Source organism: Triturus cristatus, chromosome 3_1 (assembly GCF_964204655.1).
Source record: "Triturus cristatus chromosome 3_1, aTriCri1.1, whole genome shotgun sequence".
Classification (NCBI taxonomy): Eukaryota; Metazoa; Chordata; class Amphibia; order Caudata; family Salamandridae; genus Triturus; species Triturus cristatus.
This window is the reverse complement of record NC_140583.1, coordinates 1,164,672,663-1,164,696,341: the sequence shown is the minus strand read 5'-3', so window position 1 is coordinate 1,164,696,341 and position 23,679 is coordinate 1,164,672,663. Positions and strand designations below refer to the sequence as shown.

Genomic DNA, 23,679 nt, shown 5'->3' with positions numbered 1-23,679 from the left:
ACACACACACACACACTAATTCAACATTAATTCAAAGAGAAATAGTTGGCATTTCATCTATAATTTGGCAAAATAAAGCAACTTTACTTTTAGTCAAAAACTAAAAACAGCACGCAGTTTTAAGAACATGTTTAGTTACTAGAAGAAATGCATTAACCTCCCCCCCCCCCCTTCCCCCCCCCCCCCCCCCTCCCAAAAAAACCAAACCTTTTACGGGGGAAATGGCCAACACTCCTATATAGTGTTTAAATAACCAAACCATTAAAAATCAGGCAGGCCAACATGTAGTTTCCCAAGCTATTTCTCGAATGTTGATTTAAAAGAGAACAATGTTCGTTATGTGATTGAAATACAATTTTTTTTATCTGACATTCAGTAGCAGTCAAACAGACCCAAGACTAAAGGTGAATGAAAACGGCCCACGCCTAGTCAGAACACACACGCAATTTGAGGAGGGCATCAAAATTATTTTAAACGTTTTTATTAAAGGTGTAAATCACATTCAGGTATATGAATTTGAAAATAAGATAGCACAATACACCGACCCTTTAAAAATAATAATTTAGGGCCACATTGCTTATCTTGTGGTTTTACATGGATTTTAATTAAAAGAGTTAGAGATCAGGAAACATAATAAAGCAGCAAGAAACCTAGATTACAAAAAAGAACCGTCAGATACAGCCATTACATCTGATCCAGGCGGTATGTGCAGAAAGCAGGCTGTGTGGGGCTTGGCTATGTGTGTTGGTTTTCAGGGGCGTTTATGCAGACACCAGACAGTATGCTAACAGGTGCCAAGGTTCAGGGGCACAGCTGTGTGTGAGTGCACGGTGACCAGGCTGCTGTGTTTGTGCACGGGCAAGTCTGCATGCCCACACTGGACAGGTGCTAAGTGTTTGTGTGCTGGGCCAAGCTGTCCAACACATACAGCGGGCTTTGATGCAGAGGCTAACCCACTGGGGCACGCTCTGTGGGTGCCCAGGGCAGAGTGTGTATGTAGCTATCAACCTGCATGCATGCAGTGCCCAGGATGCACTCGTGTGTGTGCATGAATGGGAAATGTGTGTGCAGAAAGTTTAGGTTGTGCAAGTACTGTGCTCTGCAGTGAGCAGACACCGTGTGTACCAGGCCAAGATGCGTGCATTGATCAGGTTACACATGTAATCAGTAAATGTTGGGACCGTTGCGTTTGTACCAGGCCCAAGCTGTGTATTCACCATGGGCAACGCTTTGCTAATTGACAAAAATGCCATAAACAGCTCCTAGCCCCGTTCCTATTCTACTTTCCTCTTTTCAAATGCATATTACACGGTGATAGACTACGCTATATCGGGATAGTCATTACATGAGCGCCCCTTGTCCATCGCACCCCTTACACAAACTTGTATTGATTGAGCCCCCTAAATGTAACTGGGACCGGTTTGTGACGGTTTTTAGGGGAGAGGATACTTACATCAGGCTGGCTTTTCCAGCGAAACACGCGCGCGGAAGGCTATTAAGATATTAGGGAAACGGGCATTCCATTTCTACTTATTTTGTGAATAAAATAATGTTTTGCAGGCACCAGGAGTCCCTGTAAAGAGCCAATAGCGCTGCAGGGTGTCTGCAGAGCAGATGAATGCCCAACAATGCCACTGATGCTTCTAAAGTCCTGTCAATGGCAGTAAAAATAAGAAAACAAACAAGACAGAGGAGCTCGGCAATCCGCTCCGCCGGGCGGACAATAAATGCCCTGTTCTGTTCCCCGTTCCATGTGTACCCAAGACCCCGCCCGGATCACACATGGAGCCTCCTTCATTTAATAGCCTGATTTAAATCTGAGACCACCCCAAAACCTCCTGGAGAATGCCAATGAGGCTGGGTGAAGTGTGTCAGTCTGCGGAGAAAGGGCCTGAAAAAGGCAGCGTCAAAGGGAAGAGGCCGTCGGGGTACTAAATCACACACTGCCTTATGGGTTTTACTTGGGAGAGGAAACGCAGTTGTAGCTAAAAAACTAAACCAACCACACAGAAACCAACGTTAATCCATCCAAACAAAACCACCAGCGCGAACTTCTGCAGCTTCTCAGATGTAGAAATAACTAATTAAGGATGCGTTTTTTTTGTTTTGTTACTACTTGCCAAAATGTTAACTCCTCGCTGTTATATTAAATAGTTATCAAAGATAGCCTTATCCAATGTTGAGTTAAATCCAGGTACCAGCCACCTGGCCCTAAAGTCCTTACATCTGTTGCCAAACACTTTACTGTTGTATTGTAATTTTAAAAAAAGTAGTAAGTATAGTGTGAGCTTTGGCAAAATGGTTTAAAAAGCAACATGTACATTTTAAAAAAGCGTGACTCAATCGATTCTCCAGTATTACTCTCCACGGCCTGAAAGAAGTCCGTGCAATCATGAACCATGCGTGTATTGAGGCATCTCTAAACACGAAACGCACATTCTGCCTATTCAGATAGCATTTTATTTCCACAGTTATACATCCAGTTCCCGAACATGGTCATGTTAACATCAATTGTGACTTATAACACCTCCCGAAATCAAGTGTCACAACCCCTACCAGCCTTTCCTAACCATCACCAAACAAGACGCAGCCATTCCCTCACCAAGTAGCCAAAAATTACATTTCCAATCCTCTAACATGACCTATTCCATCACCAGAAATGATCATTCAGATTCCCAAAGACAACAAATGTCACATGTTATCCCCCAAGCATGACACATGTTATGGCGCAACCATGGGATTAAACATAAAACCTCTCAAATACTTCCAACTAGTGCTCCGGACCATATCCTGTGCACGCCGGAACTCAGTCCTGGGTTCTCATAACGCAAAAGTGAAAATGTACTTGCAACTTTAAAAGGCAGTATTTCCAGACAATATAAACATAAAGCTGTCGCTTCCAGGAGATATACGGAAAGTTACATGTCTCATTCATAGCCCCTTCACAGTTCATATTTTACACCACATACGCATAGCATATATTACGCAAATATGCACACACATCATAAGTGTCAACACATCCGTTTAAAACGTTCCGTCTTCCACGCTACCAGATCTTGGCATCTATTACACACGCACCGACGTGCACAAATGCAAATGAGGGGGACCAGAAACATTGATGTATAAAGTTGACAAAAAATACAAATAAAAAAAGGCATTCAAATAACCTATAAAGCAACCAGAAATGAGAATACTTATTCAAAAAACACAATGCTCATTAATTAGGCGATAGTTGTTAAAACAAGACAGTTTCCGAAACAAAAGACCTTCCTACCCGCGACACTAAGCAATACAAAGAACGCACTCCACATCCCTTCCCACAAAACACGCGCCGATTGTTCCACTCAGAACCCCACGCATTCTCACATTTTGTTTCGCAGGAGTTGATTAAATAGTACTTCGAAAAATGATATGAAGCGGCAGCTGCTGGCCAAACAAAGCGTGTTTCCAAAGCGGGTCCGTGAAAATGAACAAAAGCCAAATAACCGGCAGAAATCTCACAAATGGAAAGCAAAATATAAAGCTTTTTAAAATAGAAAAAACCTCAACAAAAGTCTCCCACGCCGCCGTTATAAACCCAGACAATTAACAATTTTTAGGAATTTCCTCTCAGAAAAAGCGTCGCGAGGTCAGGGGCATGAAAAAATATAAACATATAATTTTGGAACCGTTTTAAGCGCTAGGAAATCCCACCTTGAAAAAGGTGGATTGGTTATGTTTTATCCCCTTCCAAATATATCGTAACAAACTGGAAATAAATCGCAAACTGCATATATCTTTTGAGGTTGTTGATGCGTTTGCGTTCCGGGTTGTGAGGGGGTCATTCCGGCAGCGGAAAGGCTGCTGCACTGTGGCTGCCCGTGCTGCTGCACTGAGGCAGCACTGAAGCTACTGTTGAGGTTGCTCGGAAGGCTCCTGTACTGGCTGCAGCGGGCTGCTTGCAGTTGCTCTCTCCCTCCCTGCCATTGACTGCGCGAGCACTGCTCTGGGATGCACTTACACACGCACACACGCAGGAGGAAGGAGGCAGCGCAGGCACAGCCCAGAGGAGCCGGTCTGACATGCACAATGAATGACAGCTTACCTGGGTGCCAATCTTCATCAGACTGACACTGCCGTGACGGAACAGCCTATACTTCCCAGCGCAGCAAGTGACGTAGCAGATGGCTCCGCCCGCTTCCATTCCTTGGAGCGTCCTCTGGTGGACAAACGCCACAACTGCACCCAGCTCCAAACAGTGAACTTCATATTTCCAAAAACAATACAAGTAACAAAGTTTGCACAAAATAGAGCCACTCATGCAACCTTCACTTGTAAAGAAGATTACAATGATGTCGGGTATTTATTCAACACAACCTCAGTGGCATCTCTCAAAATGTTTTTAAGGAGGCTACACCAAGGGGCATCAGATAAAACTGATGGCGCCACCAATAACCTATGATGTGGAGTGAGCCTTTGTGTGTGTGTGTACATAAACACACATATATTTGCTGCGGGGAAAAGTGTAACTGGAAGTGATGCTTAGCTTTGGTTATAACATGTTAATCTATGTTTAAAAAATATTAAAAATTAGCTGAACAAAATCACAGTTAAAGTAGAGTCATGATTGTAAATTAAACCAGAAAAAAACACTTGATATTTGCAAGTTATTCTTTGGACACCGGTCCATAACTTGCACAAGAGACATGCGAACCAATGTTCTGGAGGTCACCCTTTATGTGACAGATATGAGAACAATAGTCATAAATAGACACAGATCGGATTGCAGAACATATTGTTCTTAGCATTATGAAAGAGATCACTATGAAGTCAGTATTTGGTTTGAGCATGTACTGTAATTTAATTAAATCGTGCCATTGTTAAATCGCACCTGTGTTTCAGCAGGAACGATATGCAGGCAGCAGAATAAAAGGTACCAACGTCATCTATCCGCCAGTACTGCCCAACAGAGTCAAAGCAAAAACCGGTGTGAGGGGGATAGGAGGGGAACCAAAGGAAAAATAAATGAAGAATTGTCCCTGAACGTACTCAGTAAAAACAGGCAAGGTTGAATGCAGGTGTCGGTGTTCCCTGTGAAAAGGCTCGGTTCCCCTACAGAAATTTTAACAAGGAGCCTCAGGTCGATGTCTCTTTTTACCTGCTGAGAAGTTCAGTTTAGGGGGGTTTATTACAAAGCCAAAAACAACTGGATATACAAGCACCTCAAGACGAGGTTGTAAAAATACACAGGAACTAATACAAAGCCGAACCTACGGATGAGTCTGCTCTGATGGATCATGAAGAGAATAAACAACTCTAAAAATAAAACACAAGCAAGGACTGCCCCAACATTTAAGGAAGACTTCATCTGTGGCTGAAAAGTGAAAAGCATTAGACTGTCCCTACAGTATCTCTAAGGTGACATCCCTACTTAGCATTTCCCAGGCAAAGTCAGTAAAAGGTGTCAGCTTGTGAAGACTTCCTAAGAAGCACATTCACAATATAAGTCAGATGACTAAGAAAGAGAGTTTGTTCTAAGATACTCTTCCCAGATCAACCTTCTAACCCCTTCTCCTAACTCATCCTGTCTCCTTCTTCCCCTTTCCCTCGGGGCACTTTCCCTGATACACAATGCAAAAATGTAAAGCACGCCGACAGATCACCTCATGCTAACGGACACCTCTCCTAGGTAGTTTTCCACTGTCTTCTCCATGTGTATCCCTTTGACCTTGGTTCCCAGGCTTCCTCAGCGAGAAGGAACACCAGCTCCCAATTATCGATTTTGTGTTAACATTGTTTCACTCCTCCTCCATGCCTAACTCCTAAAACAAAAGGCGTTAGTCCTAACTAACAAATGCAGCTTCTTCCACCTGCAACTGAAACGTGAGAACAGAACATCCTTGCATTCACGTGAAATTCGCTGACTACATCTAAATGCGAGAGCCTATCAGGGAAATTACATTTTCAGCCTACACAATTTTGGTCAACGTAAGAATAAACAAATAGGCCTTTCATATCACAACGTGAACGTTTCGTTTAGTCCTGTACACATCAAATTATGCACTCAAATTAATAATGCTTTGTGCTACAAACATCTACAATTATTACACTTTAAGCATATCTCATTATTTCTTCGTGCAATCTTCATCTTGGTGCACATTTAAATCAGAAATGCATTTTACTACACATATGCTTTTTCATTAGGCAACTGCAACATACCAAAGGATACAATTTCAATCTAGACAGCATTTCATTTCTCTTTGTGTAACACAAAATACTTTTCTATTACTTCACTTGCACAATTTTTTATTACCATGCGAGTTTACCAACCAAGATTAATGCAACACAAGAATATATATGCCGGTGCGGACTATCCGTGATTATGATGCACACCAACAATTTTAGAGCACCATCGCGCTCCATCAGTTCCCCCCTCTGATGACTAGTGTCATCACAATAAATCACGCTCCGTGGAGAAAGAACCGACGTAAACACAGCTTGTAGCCATTCTTTCCTGTCGGAACTTCTCTAGGCTCTTAATATTTTCATAATGACTGTCCTGCAGTCTTTCCATCCTTCGCTCTTGCTCTCTAAGAGATCTTTCAACTCTATCCGCCCTATGCCACTTATAAATCCTCATCAATCCCCACAGCAAAATCACACAAACCACCACTATAATGATAGGTTTCAAGATATAGCCAAGAATTCCCTCTCCTAGGGACGCAAACCAACTCCCTACTTTATCAAATCCTTTTCCCACCTTGTCCCAAATTCCTTCTGTGGCTAGGTCACGCACTTCGTGATGTATCTCAGTAATGTTGCTTATATATCTCTTCAAATCCTTGCTGTTGTCAGGTATATAAGTGCACCACTGTTGGACCTTCAGCATTTTACAGGCTCCACCCTCCTTTGGCAGTAAAACATCTAGAGCAAGACGGTTCTGTATCACCATAGCCCTTATCGACACCATCTCTCCATCTACAAGCAACAACGACTGAGCTGTATTTGCTGACAACTTGTCCACAATGGTCGACAACTTTCTAATCTTGACATCATTCAACACCACTCCCAAACCTGGTATCAATGCCCCAAAAACATCTCCTACAATCTCTCCTGCACTCGCACCTCACTTCCTTCTATGATGTAGTCCACCTTCCAAATGGTCCAAATCCTCCACATGATACATCTTGGGAAACACTACTGCCACATAGCACGTATCATACCAATTCAATGCCATTCGCAAATAGGCATTTTTCCCACAGACAAAGTACACATTTGGCACCACCTGTATTGCATCTTGCAAAAATATCTTTGCTGAGGCCTCAATGGTGAAAGTATGATCACATATACTCTCTCCCACAAATACCTTATCATAGTAGGTCTGAACTTGTCGCACGCATAACTTCCATCTCTGCTCAAAATCTAACGCAATTGGACCACTACTCCTTATGAGCTAACTCCTCCTTGTTCCACTCAACCATACCTCCCTTATTGTAACAATTCCCCCTTATTGTAACAATTCCCTATTAGTTGTCTATGTCTATCTACTACTTGGTCTATAAACTTCTTCTTTTCTACATCTGTTAGTGAACATGTTAAGTTGTGTCGGTGTGCCTAAGCTTTATCTAGGGTTACAATAGGTATAAAATACTTCCCTATTCTATCTTCCTGTTTATAATAATCATACTTGTTCAAATGCTTATAAGCTGGGACTTCTGAAAGCACTACATCAAAGTTAGAAAAGTAATATTCATAGTGACCCTTGTCATAAAACATACTAATCAACAAACTACAAGTAATACCATACGTCAAAGGAAGATGACGATATCGAATACCTTCCTCCACAGACGCAGGCAACTGCATACACACATAACAGTCTCTCACATCCATCGTATTCACATATTCATATAGCAGCTTCGCATATTCATTAAGCATGTAATCGCCTCTAGACAAATCTACATGCAACATACGACTAGTTTGATCTAGCATAGCTTTTTCAGCTCTACGATACACTCTTTTGTGCTAAAAGTAGCAGGTGTGGACGTCCCTTCAGCTCCCACTTCCCCAACTTCTGCCTCATGTGAAATGATTACAGATACAACAACAACTACTACTATTGCTACTATCACTCCTACAATAAATGTACATATCACACAGACCTACGGTTTGAACTTCCAGTCTCCATCTTCAACTTGTCGGTTCAGCTCAGTGAGAGGATACACAAAAGGCTCTTCTTTCCACCTCAAGTTGCTGCTCAAGCAGTCCAAACACAGTTCATTGAAGTTCTGGAAATTCGTTCATAATTCAGTTCCTCTGACCTTATTTACAAAGTCCAAAGAGATTTCCCTAGCTCTCTTTCTTCTTCTACAGGAAAAACCCTAAATGTATTCGCCTACCTCTTGGACTTAGGTTATCTTCTTTGAGACATTTATTTACAGTTCACAGTTCATTCACAGTCTCTTACAAGCTCAGAGCTAATTTAGATTAACACACGCTGCAATATTTCATGACGAACTGCTACGATCTCCTAAGCTGGTGGCTGATGTCCAAAAGTTGGAAAAGACAATTCCTTGGACTTAGGTTATCTTCTTTGAGACATTTATTTACAGTTCACAGTTCATTCACAGTCTCTTACAAGCTCAGAGCCAATTTAGATTAACACACGCTGCAATATTTCATGACGAACAGCTACGATCTCCGTAGCTGGTAGCTGATGTCCAAAAGTTGGAAAAGACAATCCCTGAAGGATCAGAATCCGCACTTTGCTCAATACTGGAGGTCTTTGGACGGTTATTTTCAACACTCTCTCTATTTCCAGCCCAGGAACTATCAATCCCACCTCGATTTTCTGTTTGGGCATTCTGCTGATCACTCGTGAAGACCTCAGTCTTCCGGTCCCCACCACTCCCTGCATCTGTTACCAGATAAGTCCACTCCGGGGCGGTGTATTTTTGACAAGGAACTCTTACTCTCCTTGACCTTCTTGGACCCTCCTGAATTGCTCTACTTGACTCAGCTCGGATTCAGAAGTCTCTGACACAAGAGCAAGATCTCTCTCAGGAACTAGTCTCAAATTCAGCCTTCCTTGTCTCCCAGGCCACGATTCTTCTATAGCGTCAGCTTTTCTCCTCTGCCCCCGACCAGCTTGCACACCAGTTACTTCAGCTGAATCTGACTCTATACCATTCGCAATGTTACCTTCTCTCTCAGAGTCAATTCCTGGGTCTTGTGTAGCGTAACCCTCCTCAGCTTGTTCTGGTGGACCAGCTTCATCAGCAACCCCCACAGCTTGGCTTGCCCTCTCAAGTGGCCTTGCTGCCACAGCTGGATTTCCTTCGATGAGAGGGGCTGTTTCTTCCAGGGGTTCTGAAACTCTGCGAGTATGGGAGGCATGTTTCCAGTTTGGCCAGCCTCTGAACTTCACCTCTGTATTTGTCACCAGAATTACCTGGTAAGGACCTCTCCAGCGGGCATCGAGGCAACTTTTCCTCACATGCTTCCGAACTAGCACCTAATCACCCAGGCACAGATCATGGCAGAGGTCCCTAGAGGTCGGGGCAGTTGCAGTTTCCACCTGGTGAGACACAGAACTGACCACATCAGCCAGTCCTTTGAAATAGTCAAGGATCAAATCATCTGTAATGTTTATCAAGGCTGTAGATGGCACTGCTGGTAACCACATAGCCCTCCCCATCAGGATCTCGTGGGGTGAAAGGCCAGTCCTCCTATCAGGTGTACTACGAACACTAATCAATACCATTGGCAATGCATTCAGCCATTTCAGAGACAAACACACTTTTGCCATCCTCATTTTAAAAGTCCCATTAATCTGTTCCACGATACCATAAGCCTCTGGTCGATAGCTACAATGCAGTCTCTGGTCAACATTTAAGGCAGCACGGGGGCGAAGCTTGCCACGCTAAGGAAATGGCCGCGCCGTAGGCGAGCTCTCCAGGTCGAGTCCCGATCCTTCAACAATCCTGTGTGCAAAACGTGACCCTGTCACACAAAAATCTAGAGACTGCATTGCTGTGACCACCCGAAGTGAAATGAGATGTTTATTAGAGGGATACACTGCCTACGACACGCCTAAACGACTGCGGACACCTCTAAGCCGAGACGAGGCCGGGAGCTCCAGAGCGCGCCTGCACTGACGTGCGGACAACGAGAGTCCGCAGCACGTCATCGCTGATGTGGGCCCAGGGCTGATGAGCGCGATCTGGCCGGACTACGAGAGCTGTTGCAGCGAGAATCGGGGTGCCGTCTGAAGCTGGCATCTACAGTGCACATGTAAGCAGTGCCAAATCATCGACCCGGTGGCGCCGGGAGCCGGCATTGTCTGTCGGGAGGTGGACAACGCACCTGGTGAGTGGCGGCAATATCAGCTGCGAAGTCAACACCAAGCATTGGAAGGACCCAATGGCCCTTTGTTGAGGCGCGGTAGGGAGGCGCGAGCGGACGGCGGCGAGGAATTTTACCTGCTGCTGGCTCCCCCCGAGGCATGCTATACAGAGACCGGGCGCTCCTACCCGACTTCATAGACATATCTGGGCTGCATGAGGAAGGCCCTGCCTGGTCTATAACCTGTGGGGCAACACATCGTGACTGCTTCAATCCAAAGGGCTGAATTTGCACTGCATGAGTGAGGTGAGGCATTCTTCTTAACTACTTGCACAATTCCTGACTATAAGGGCGGCCCGTGATGTGATGTTGCCTGACTGAGATACAAGTGGCGAGCCAGCTCCTCTATGTCTATGGTGGGCCTATAACTAGTCTGCACCTCATTCATACTCGCTGCTCGACTACTGCCTCAACCGCCCCACATGGAGAAACCTCTCACCTGTGACAAAACTGACACAATACACGCATCTGCAGCACAGTGCCTGGACGCACATTCCCCTAACCGATCGGCCATACATACGCCCTGGAGCGGGAGCTCCACTCCGGTCTCCCCCTGGTTTCATCTGCGACACCGCACTAGTCGGGCAACTCGACCTGGGTCTCTGTGCGAACACTCCAAACCCATAGGACTGGGGCCTCATCGAGCATAACACCGCAGTATCCCCAAGTATCACTCTCAAATAACTACTGCTCTCCACCAAATCTCCCACAATTGAGGCGCACAATAGGGAAACCAGATAGAAATCAGCCTAAACTGCACTTCGAACAGTAGTGTAAGGTGGTGGAGACGGGCGATGAGACACCTGGACACAGCCAGATGAGTGCATCTTCATCAGGGTCAAACACGGTGGTGGATTTCCACTCCATGTTTACTACAACACAATCGACATTGTCCAACATAGATGGCAAGATAGACTCTCTGATGTATCGTGTCGACCGCATGTCAGAGACGTTGGATAAACATACAGAACGTATCGACATGGTGGAACGCCGAATATCGGATGCAGAAGACGCTCAACAGCAGTTTGAACTGAAACAATCTAAATCTGACAAAACTCTGCAATCCCTAATAGCCAAGACGTAAGATTTGGAAGTCAGATCTCGTCGCTGTAACCTACGCCTTATAGAAGTGGCTGAGACAACATGGACAGGTAACATGGAACACTACATTGAGACTTTATTAATTGCTCTCCTATGCAGAGAAACATTCTCCGATGTGTTAATTGTTGAGAGGGCACATAGATCTCTTGCACAGCGGCCGGTGCAAGGGGCACGTCCCCACCCTATAGCGGCCAAACTACTCAACTATAGGGACAGGGACGCGGAAAGCCCGTGAACTGGGAACGCTACAACATGATGGAATGTCTATTTCAATATAGACGGACTTCACCTCACAAGTGCAAGAAGGGTGCAAGAAATTCCTCGATGTCAAAAAGAAACTGAGGAAGAATAACATTTCGGATGAAATGCTATACCCTGCCCGCTTGAAAATCCCAGAAGATGGGAAAAGCATAATCTGTAATGACCCCAAAGAAGTTTTAAAGTTCCTACAACAAAAACATCTGCATGTTCTCCGCCGCAAGTCCCCGAGAAGTGTGCATGCTGAGCAAGACCACACGTCTGATATAGACTAACAACTGCATCTGTTGTACCACATCTTACTGCTGAATGTGACTATATTGATCTGCCTGCGCATCACCTATGAGGGGGTGTCTATACCCTATTTTGATGCTGAGAGACAACTGAAGTCCTGTAAGTTTTGATGTACGACACTTTATTGGGGTGCTCATGCCGGGACACGGCACTGTTTGTGCATTTAAAATGTTGGTAATTACATTATACTCTAGGTCACGGTACACTTAGGCTATGTATATCTACTGTCACAGGATCGGGACTTGATCCCCCAGCTGCTCGATCACTGGGGCTGTTGGCTGGCGACTGCCACCCGCCCTGTGTATACCACAAATGTTGTTCTTTGGTTGTTACTCACTGATTGAGTTTTGGGTGGGGAATTTGTTTTATCGTTGAAGGGAATTGTCTTTATCATGATTGGGATGGTGAAGTGGGTGGGGGGTGGGTCTGGGTAAATTTTAGGTACAGTGGTAATCGCATGCCTGCTGGCAGTCACTATCTTTATCCACATACATATGACACCTCCAAGCACGGTGAGCATGTTTACAAATAGGCAGATGAACCGCAGTCTAACACAACATCTATTACTCACAATCGCAGATATGAAACCAGAATCCTATGGCTAAGGACACACCTCTGATATTTATAACTTGGAATGTCAGGGGCTTAAATAACCACAGGAAGATTAGGCATGTCTTTGCGTATCTCGATAGACACCACAGAGATGTGGCGTTACTGCAGGAAACACATTTACTTAAACACAAAGCAACTACCCTAGGCACTAGATGGGCTGAGCATGCAAAATCTGCTACCTATTCGTCATATGCGAGGGGAGTGACAACCTTTATCCGTAGGGGCACCCACTTCTTCTTAAATCAGACGCTAGTTGACCCGCAGGGACGATATGTCATAATCACAGGAGTACTTAGAGGCACCAGAATCGGTATCGTTAACGTAACTGAGTGACCTGCCACCTATGGAGATAATATGGGGAGGTGACTTAAATGTTGCATTAGACTCTGCGCAAGACAGGTCGCAAAATACATCAGAATATCATCAGCGTGCGGTCTCAGTTCTCTTAAATGGTATGACGGAGCACCATATGCATGACATATGGCGAACCAGGAACCCAGCTACACTAGAAAGCACACACTCATCGACAGTACATAAAAGCTGGTCCCGGCTTGATTATTGGCTTCTCACAGACCAGGCTTGCACGTGGACCACTGACATAACACATCTCCCAAAAACACTTTCAGACCATAAACCTGTGCTGTTAACCCTGCGGGTCCCGACATATATGCCCCCACCATTTATATGGAGATTCAACTCTACTGCGCTCCTCGACCCCGTCTATAAAGACGCAATTCACTCGGCAATAATTGACTACTTTGCAAATAATAAACACTCAGTTGATAGCGTGGGACTCCTCTGGGAAGCCTTTAAAGGCAATATCAGAGGCATTTGTATAAGCACAAATGCTGGCATCTTAAAAGATATTAGGACACAGTTGAAGAAGTCTGAGGATCGCATAAAACTCCTAGAAACAGAATATGAGAACGATCACAGTGCACTCACTCTCAGCCATCTGCGGGAAGAGATTAGTAACTACAACACACTGGCTGAGGACAAAATAAAATACACATCCCGACCCCACAAGGCACGCACGATGGGAGAGGGAGGCAGACCCGGATGGATGCTAGCGCAAAAAATTCACACAGAGCACAAACAACACATCGTTATGCAAATAGAGGATGATGCATTATGATACTCAAGGCATCCTAAATACGTTTGCCGACACATACAGCAAATTTTACAAAACACAGCACACAGTATCAATGCCTGAAATTATTCACTATTTAGAAGATATAGCATTGGTATGGTTATCAGACGCCCACCGTGAATACTTGGCCCAACCCATTACGGAGGAAGAAGTTTTGCTAGTGATGGGGCGCAAAAACCCTGGTAACGGGAAAAAAAAACCCGTACCGGTATCCTCCCTTCGGCAGACCAAACGTCACATTAACTCATTCACACATGCAGTCATTGGTGGGGCCCATAACACCAACACTCACACTAATCATTCTCCGGTCTGCACACAACAGGAGGGATGAGCGGTTCAAGCGCTCGACATGTGAGGGGAACACCTTATAACCTATAGGGAAAGAAAAGTTATTTTACACCAATGTACATCAATACCCCTTCCACCTACAGATCTCAATCCTAAACATCAAGGCACTCCTACCACATGGTCAATGGACCATTTAGTTGGATTGGTTGATGGTGATTTAGAACCAGCTAAAACACATTCAAGATTTAGATCTTACCTTTCTTAATAAACCACAAACTCATTTCTTGTTAATCAATATCTGCTTATCTAAATTTCTGGATGAATAAAATTCGCATTTGGAAAGCTTATATCAAATTTTAAATATATCGCAGAACATCATATTTACCTAATCTGGCTATTCGGAGTCATCTAATTCATTGGCTCATATTTGTAGTCAGTCGTCCGAAAGCTAACCAAAGTTCAAAGTTCTTTGCTCAGCACGCTACAGTCTCAAAGATTGGCCAGGACCAGAAACGTGCAAGCATCTATCATTGCCCGTAGATCTAAGGAAAATTTGCAGTCATCGAATAATCGGGCAGCAACCGGACCCTCTAGGATTCAGGAAAACGCAGCAGTCGTCGTTGATAAAATAGTAGTCGATGTTGGGGAACGGGAAAAATAACGGAGTAACCCTCTCTATTCTACTATGCACTTTTATAATAAAATTGAAACGAATAAGATACATTTTATAATTTAGCGCAGTCCTGATTGGCTGGTTGAGATCATCCGATGCTAGGGTTTGGGACCTTAATACAGTTTGAGGGGTGAGGTAATCAAGTGCATGTAAAAGTCAGTCTGTTCCGGTTTTACTGTAAAATCAATTGTTTTCAGTCTTGGCCCTCTTCCCACAGTGTCCTTGCTTGGGTGCATGGTGATCACAGTTCACGACGGGGTCTGGAAGACTTTGTCGCTTCTGCGCACTTCACTCTGCACCTCATGGGACAGTTGCCACTTCGTCATGTAGCGTCAGCGGCCATTTTGGTCTTTAGGCCCAAACGCCAACTTAAGCGAAACAAACACAAAAGAGTAATTAATGCATAGAAATAATAAATCTAATGTTAACCCCTTACTAATCCCTCTATGTGCTTGTATTTATCTAGCGTATAGCGACATTTAAAGCAATTATATTCACCCTTTTGGTCCTCCTCCTGGGTAACATTACAAGACATTACAAAAGCAACATATATCATGCAGTATTCTATTTACTACATATACTACTGTTAGTATGCATACGGATTTTAGTCAAAAGGTTATTTAGCCATGCAATATGCAATCCCACGTGTAATTTGGTCATTAGTATTGTTGGTTTAATATACATGCAAACTCATTTAATAATATTATAATTAATAGATTATTCAATTAGTATTTTCATGCAGAATGGGGGAGGTATACAAAATTTTGTACTACCCGCTCCATCACTAGCCATAAAGTCTTTGCCCAATGGTAAGTCACCTGGTCCTGATGGATACACGGGTGAATTTTACAAAGCCTACTCTGATTTATTGATCCCACATCTGCTTCAGATGTATGATGAAGCTTATAACAATAAAATTCTCCCCCCAACACTGTGTGAAGCCCTCATAGTAGCACTGCTGAAGCCTGATAAAAATCCTGATGAAGCAGAATCATATAGACCCCTATCGTTAATCAACACGGACGTCAAAATATTGGCTAAGATTATTCCTACTAGGCTACAACCACTCATGCCTACCATGGTTCTGCCTGACCAATCTGGCTTTATCCCAGCTCGTTCCAATGCACATAATCTGTGCACCATATTTGCCCTACTACATCAACTTAATCCGGAGTTGCAGGCTGTGGCGGTGCTGTTAGACGCAGCCAAGGCCTTCGACTCTGTCGAATGGACTTACATGTTCACGATCTTACAGAAAATGGGCCTACCACCCATGTCTCTCAATTGGATAGCCCTATTATACAATCAACCTACTGCCCGCATCAAGGTTAATAGACACATCTCGGCAGCCATACCCATACAACGCGAGACCAGACAAGGCTGTCCATTATCCCCTCTACTGTTTGCTATTGCATTAGAGCCTCTTGTCTGTAAAATACGTCAGAAATATGGACACACGGCAATGCGATTCAATCTAAGGCCTATTAGCATATCATTATATGCAGACGATATGGTGCTGTATTTAAGAGATACCAAAGACAACCTCTCACCTCTCTTGAGGGAATATATACAATTCGGTCGCTATTCGGGCCTGCAAATTAACTGGGGAAAGTCAGCGGTGGTTCCATTGACGGCAAATACCAGAACACCACAAATGGAATTCCCGCTTGTATGGCAGGTAGATCCCATTAAGTATCTTGGAATTTGGATACATAGAGACCCTGAATTAATACTCAGATATAACTATGGCACTACCATAGACCGCATGGAAACACAAATAACCAGATGGAACCCTTCCTCTCTCTATGGCCGATAGGATTTCATTAATAAAGATGGTATTGTTACCCAAACTCCTATATCTCTTTATCAATATACCAATACCTCCTCCCACTGCAATTTTCAAGCGGCTACGCACGAATTTCATTAAACTGATCTGGGCTGGTAAACAAGTGCGTATCAGTCTTAACACTATGTCGCTTCCGTATGCTTCGGGCGGATTCACGGTCCCAGATATATATCTATATTATCTTTGTGCTCAGGCGCAATCCGTATATTTTTGGTATCACCCGGTACAGTATTTGCCACACCTTGCTGTGGAAGACTGGGATGCTGACCCAGTCCCACTATCCAGTATTCTCACGCATACGCGGCCACATCTATCGTAGCAGGATATAAACACAATACGCACAACCTCACAAGCCTGGCAATGCATTGGTCAGTTAGCGAATAAAACGCCTCTATATGCTCCGAATATGCCATTGACTCATCACCCCGCTTTGTCAGTCACACTGGAAAAGAAGAGCATGTTACTCCTAGAACAGGTATGCATAGCACAAATGGGAGATCTCTACCTGAATGGGACGTTTATAACTCCCGCAGATTTGTCTTACATTAGCAACCAATCACTGTTATTCCGATTTCTTTATCACAGATTAAAGGCCGCTGTCTGGGAACTGTACCCCTCCTATCCTGCCAAACCTCCCACATTGAAGTCACTGCAAGCGTTATTAACCGCCAGCCCCTCCAACATAATTTCACGACTATACCGGTTGATACAAACAGACATTGGCGCACAGGCTCTCAAGGCACGCGATAAGTGGAACGAAACCTTAGACACTCCCCTCACGGATGATGACTGGACATCATGCTGTACACTCACCACACTACTAACACCAAATGGAAATCTGCGCATCATCCATTATAAGTATATCCACCAAGCCTATCACATACCAGTTAAATTTCATAAATATGGATTGCGTGATACTGAGAATTGTAAGAGATGTGGCTCCGATTGGGCAGACTTCTTCCACCTTGCCTGGGCCTGCGCCAAGATACGGCAATTCTGGGAGGCGGTCATTTTCCATGTAGGGACTCTCATATCCTATAAGATCTCCTGCACACCACAGTTATGCTTATTGGACCTTCGTATACCTGCAAAGTCAACTAGGAAGAAACTGGTTGCCGTAATGTTGTTATTAGCTAAACATAGTATAGCCATGTGCAGGGATAGCAAGAAAACCCCCACACTAACCCGCTGGTTGCTAGATGCTGTCTATTGTAGAGATAATTTTGTAATATACGCTGAAGAATTGCCAACTGCTTCGAAGCCGTTAGATATTTGGGAACCACTTACTGTATATTTACGCGAACATCCAGACATGCTTCAGACTAACCCTTAATTTACATATTTGTATTTTTTTATAGAAATGCTGCTGAGCCATGCACATGTGAAACTGGATACTGTTGGTGGATGCGATGTATGGGACTCCTTTTTCTGTACTATGCTTGTCAGATTTGTAATAACTGTGATGCCACTATGTACGATTTTCAAATGTTTAATAAACAAAAAAAAAACATTTAAGGCAGCACAGAGTAACTTCATGATTTCACTGTGGAAATGTATTCCTCTATCCGACTCCAATGAAGTTGGAAACCCAAACCGCGGTATCAACTCCCTAAGCAACAACTTTGCCACTGTAAGGCTATCACCACACCTTCTCGTCGGGTAGGCTTCCACCCATCGTGAGAAAACACACACCACAACCAAAACATACCTCAGGCCATTGAACCTAGGCATCTCAATAAAATCGAGCTGTATTCTATTGAAAAGCCCTCCGGGCCTCCCAATATGACTCAAGGCAACCCCAGTCTTCTTCCCAGCATTCATCTGCTGACACGTGACACACCTATGATACACTGCTTCCGCAAACGCACGGACCGTGGATTATACCATGTATGTGTGAACACTCGCACTATAGCATCCCTTCCAAGGTGCACTGCTCCATGAATCTGTCTTGCCATAGGACTCAATAAATCATCTGGCAACACTGCTCGACCATCATTTGAAACCCAAATCCCTTCATCTCCTTTCTCACATCCTGCTTTGATCCACACAGCTTTTTCCTATTCTGAAGCCTCTCCCTGCAGACGCTTGAGCTCATCCCATGTGTCTGCCATGGTTTACATCATGCTGAGCTCGGTTCTTTCTGGACTCTCTCCCATATAATTTCCAGTAAAAATGCACCCTTGTTCAGCGCAAAAACGTGCAACTTCATCTGCATACCTATTCCCAAGAGAGACAAAGTCATTTCCTCCCCCATGGGCTGCACATTTCACCACAGCAATTTCTTGTGAACGTTGTAAAGCTTCCAACAATTGTCTTACATATTCCCCATTCCTAATGGGAGATACTGATGACGTTAGGAAACCTCTCTGTGACCATAGCTGTCCGAAATCATGAACCACACCGAACCCATAATGACTGTCGGTGTAAACAGTGACCCGGATTTGATCAGCAGCCAAACAGGCACGAGCCAGAGCAATGATTTCAGCTACCTGTGCGGAGTATACTCCCTGTAAACAAGCATCTTCCACAACTCCAGAAATGGTACACACAGCAAATGCTGCTCTCAAGTGACCTACATTGTCTCTTAAGCATGAACTATCAACGAAAAAGACTTCATCGGACTCAGGTAGAGGTTCAGCCACAATGTCAGGCCTCGGTTTGGTGCAAAATTCAGTCACATCGAGACAGTCATGGTCCTCACAATCAAGAGCAAGGAAGGTACCCCCTATTTTCATTCAGGTCCAAGAGGAGGGTGAAGTTGCAAAGGCTAAGAAAGGACCTCTATTCTGACCTATTTTATTTTACCATTGGCCAAAAGGCTCATAGAAGAGACATGTCCCGAAATCATCTTCTTACCACATTTTTTGTTTCATAGAAATGTGTTTTATTATTTATAAAAAATAATGTTTTTCATTTTTGTATATAGATATATATATTATTTTTTGCATATGTCTCTACTTAGTCATCATCAATAAACATACATATATTTACAAATTCATGTGCAACAAATCATAATACAAACTTAAGATACAATTTACACAAACATGAATACCCCCACAAAAATACAATCAACCTACACTCTCACCTACCAAACCTATTCAACCACACTGACATTCATACAACACAAGAATAGAGGAATCATGGGAACACGCTGAAGGAACTCGGCTGCTACCAGAGTTAATTGCACGGACAATTTCTAAGAGCCACTTGGACCATAAGAACACATGGTTTCATTGCACCATGGCTAAACTATGACGAGAACTAAGATATGATTTGCCCTCCTCTTTGGGTAGAACAGGTTCACACATAAAAAATCCTTTTAATAAATAAAAATATACATAAATAAAACTTACAGATATAGTCCAACAACTAGTTGGCAACCATTTTACATCAAATGCGGATAAAACCTGCTAGCAAAGTACAGAACACGCAAATGCAGGGCCTCATATGGTCTGTGATTCAGATATGTCTCAGCCACATATATATCTGCTGAAAGCTAAACAGAAGTATACAGATAACCCCATCCACTTTTTCTTTGATATCAAACTGTTTCTGTAGTTGGTCCTGATGAAGGTGGTCTGAATCATTTCCCACCGAAACGTGGGAAGACCATTTCCAGATATATGAGAATCCTACCAGAGGCACAGACAAGAGAAGAATTTGATGTGACGAAGATCTAAACCCTCAGGTGTCGTTTTAGAATCCATATAGGATCCCCTACATATTTTGAATTTTTCCTTTATTTTTGTGTTGTATGAATGCCAGTGTGGTTGAATAGGTTTGGTAGGTGAGAGTGTAGGTTGATGGTTTTTTTGTGGGTTCATTCATGTTTGTGTAAATTGTATCTTAAGTTTGTATTATGATTTGTTGCACATTAATTTGTAAATATATGTATGTTTATTTATGGTGACTAAGTAGACGCATATGCAAAAAAGAATATATATAATCAAAAATGAAAAAATATATTTTTTATAAATAATAAAACACATTTCTATGAAACAAAAAATGTGGTAAGAAGATGATTTGGGGACATGTTTCTTGTATGAGCCTTTTGGCCAATTGTAAAATAAAATAGGTCAGAATAGAGGTCCTTTCTTAGCCCATGGTCCTCACAATCTTCATCATCAACATTTGGCAAAGGCATTAAAGTAGCTGGATTTAGGTTATAACAACGTTTCAAAGTCACATTCTCTGAAGCAAGTATAACCTGCTCATAGCGTGTGAGTCTATTGTTCGTCATATGCTGTGTCTTAGTTCTACTCATCAGAAGTGTTAGACCTGGCACCATTGGAGTAGGTCTCCCTTCTATTTTTGGTTACTTTTTGTCTCCTTCGTGGTTGCTGGCGTTAGACGCTCTAGGCGCTGTGCCACTGCCATTCAGTTTTACAGCGCGAATGCTCCTTATTATAAATTAACTGTATGAACTAGTATAGTCTTAGTAGTGCACCGGAACATGTTAGGAAAGTCAAATTTGGTATGCTTGAGCTTCAAGCATTAACGTGCATCTGGCAGTGGTGATTTTCTTTATATTCTGAGTGTGCAACTACCGCTTTTGGAAAACGTGTATCTTTTTGTCTAAACCTTCCTGTGTGTTTTCTTGGTATGTGTATTGGCTGTCTGATTTAGAGGTCCCAGGCAGGCAGAGGCCGACCTGGGTCGAATGGAGGAATCTGCCGTTGAAGTATGGGGAGGGGTAACCTCTTTGATCTGAGCAGGGCTGTGCCTGGCAAGGTGAATGATGGCTCCACCTCCCACTGGGCGTCTGATGGTGGGCCCCCTCTCCCTGAAAGGGAGGATGCCGCCTCATAAATAAAGTGACCCAAGTCGACACCAAACTGGTTCTGGCCGGGTCGAGTGATTTGTGACTTTCTCAAGAACAAAGACTTTTGGGGTATAAAGATCTGTGCTGAAACCCCTCGGGGGTGTGTAACTTTGGGATGCAAAGACGAACCTCTGTCCATGTAACACAAGGAAAAGGACTTTTGAAACTTTCATCCATCTACTGAAGCAACTACCCAAGGGCCTGATTTGAGTTTGCCTCCTGCCGAAGTCTCAGGGACATTAGACTTCATTCGTCAGCAGCTTGGATTCCTCTTGAAGGGAATCCTACTTGCAGATGAGGCCTCTGTCGAGAAATCCAGGGTCTCTAATCCTACTGTGGGGGCCACCGCATTTTACTTGCTACAGAAACTATTGCTATCACCATTGTGGGTCGCTGCAGCTGAGGAGCTGTGCCGCTGAGTGCCCGCATTTGACTTGCTACAGAAACTATTGCTATCGCCATTGTGGAACGCTGCAGCTGAGGAGCTGTGCCGCTAAGTGCCCGCATTTGACTTGCTACAAAAACTATTGCTATCGCCCTTGTGGACCGCTGCAGCTGAGGAGCTGTGCCGCTGAGTGCCCGCATTTGACTTGTTACGGAAACAATGCTATCGCCATTGTGGGCCGCTGCAGCAGAAGAGCTTTGCCGCTGAGTGCCTGCCTTTGCCTTGCTACGAAATACATTGTTGTCGCCGTTGTGGGCCACTGCCGCTGAGGAGCTGTGCCCCTAAATGCCCGCATCTGACTTGCTACGAAAATCACTGCTATCGCCATTGTGGGCCGTTGCAGCTGAGAAGCTGTGCCGCTGAGTGCCCAACTTGGCCTTGCCACGAAAACTATTGCTGTCACTAGTGTGGGCCACTGCCGCTGAGGAGTCGTGCAGCCGAGTGCCCGCATTGGTCCTACCACGAGGATACTACCAGAATCAGTACTATCTCTACTTTGGGCTGCCGCTGCTGAGGAGCTGTGCCGCTGAGTGCCCACCCTTGTTTTACTACAGAAACCATCGTTATTGCTATCGCGGGCCGCTGCAGCTGAAGAGCTGTTCCGCTGAGCGCCCACACTAGCCCCTACGTCACGAACCTTGCCATCTTCTGTGTGTGCCGCTGGGCGCCGCCTTCTAACCCTGTCCCAGGATTAGCGTGAGTGCACGCCGCGGACTGCTGCAGCCAAGGAGTTATGACCGCTGAGAGTCCGCCTGTCATCCCGCACCTTCCCCGTGAAGCTGTGCGCTGTGCCTCCCCTTTATATCCCAGGTACATTGTGCATAACCGGGCCGCCTAGGCCTCGATCCCGAACTAAGCCCGTTCCACCATCACGCACGAGTGCTTCCATCGCCCTGAATGAATCTGTAATTATGTGCATTTTGGTTCTTTGAGCATTTCTCAGTTTCGTGCTTAACCTATATAAAGATAACTATTTTTCTATACTTGCTTGTGGTGTCCGTTTCATAGCGTCTTTCCAGCGTTATTGTGTATGGTCATAAATGCTTCACACACTGCCTCTGAGATAGGCCTGCCTGCTTGTGCTACGTTGCCACAGGGTTGAGCAGAGGTTATCAAAGGGTGTAGCCCCCTTACTCTGACTTAGGTCGAAGGGTCACTATTTGACACCGGCGCCAGCCGCTGCCAACTGGAGGCCTCCATTTCTAACAAGGAGCTCAACTGAATGTGGAACAAAAACAGTAAGTGGATGACTCATAACAATACTCTCACATCTCTCAATGCGGACACCTGTTGCAGCAACGGATTTGAGACATCCGAGCAACGCTGAAGCTACTGGATCTAAAGTAGCTGAGAAGTAGGCAACTGGTCTACGGACTCCTTCATGACTTTGAGTCAGTACTGACAAAGCGCAACCTTCTCGCTCATAACAGAACAGTGAAAAGGACTTGTTATAGTCTGGCACCCCCAGAGCTGGAGCACGACATAGATCCTCTCTCAACTCTAAAAATGCTACCAGACAGTCATGATCCCACAGTACTGGATCGCTCACATCCTTGTGCGTCATCCTCTGTAAAGGCTTCGCCTTCAAGGAAAAGTTCGGGATCCACTGACGACAGTACCCAACCATTCCCAAAACATCCTGACTTCCTTCTATGTGGTGGGCACTGTAATTTTCATAATCTCCTCAATCCAATCTGGCGATACTTTCCTTTTGCCTTTTTCTATTCGATGACCCAAATACAGAACCTCAGTCTAACAGTACTGTAACTTGTTCGGGGACAGGTTGTGTCCATTTTCTGCTAGATGGTTC

General features: G+C 44.3%; 1 protein-coding gene across 12 annotated transcripts in view; it reads right to left on the bottom strand.

Annotated features, from left to right (window-relative positions):
- Positions 1-4,167, bottom strand: part of PKNOX2 (PBX/knotted 1 homeobox 2) — a 3,737,380-nt gene extending 3,733,213 nt beyond the window's left edge. For all 12 annotated transcript variants that reach the window (XM_085646078.1, XM_085646083.1, XM_085646080.1 and 9 more), the window contains exon 1: positions 4,085-4,167. The gene's annotated coding sequence lies outside the window, so the exon portion shown is untranslated. The remainder of the gene's footprint in view (positions 1-4,084) is intronic.
- Between the last annotated feature and the right edge of the window lie 19,512 nt (positions 4,168-23,679).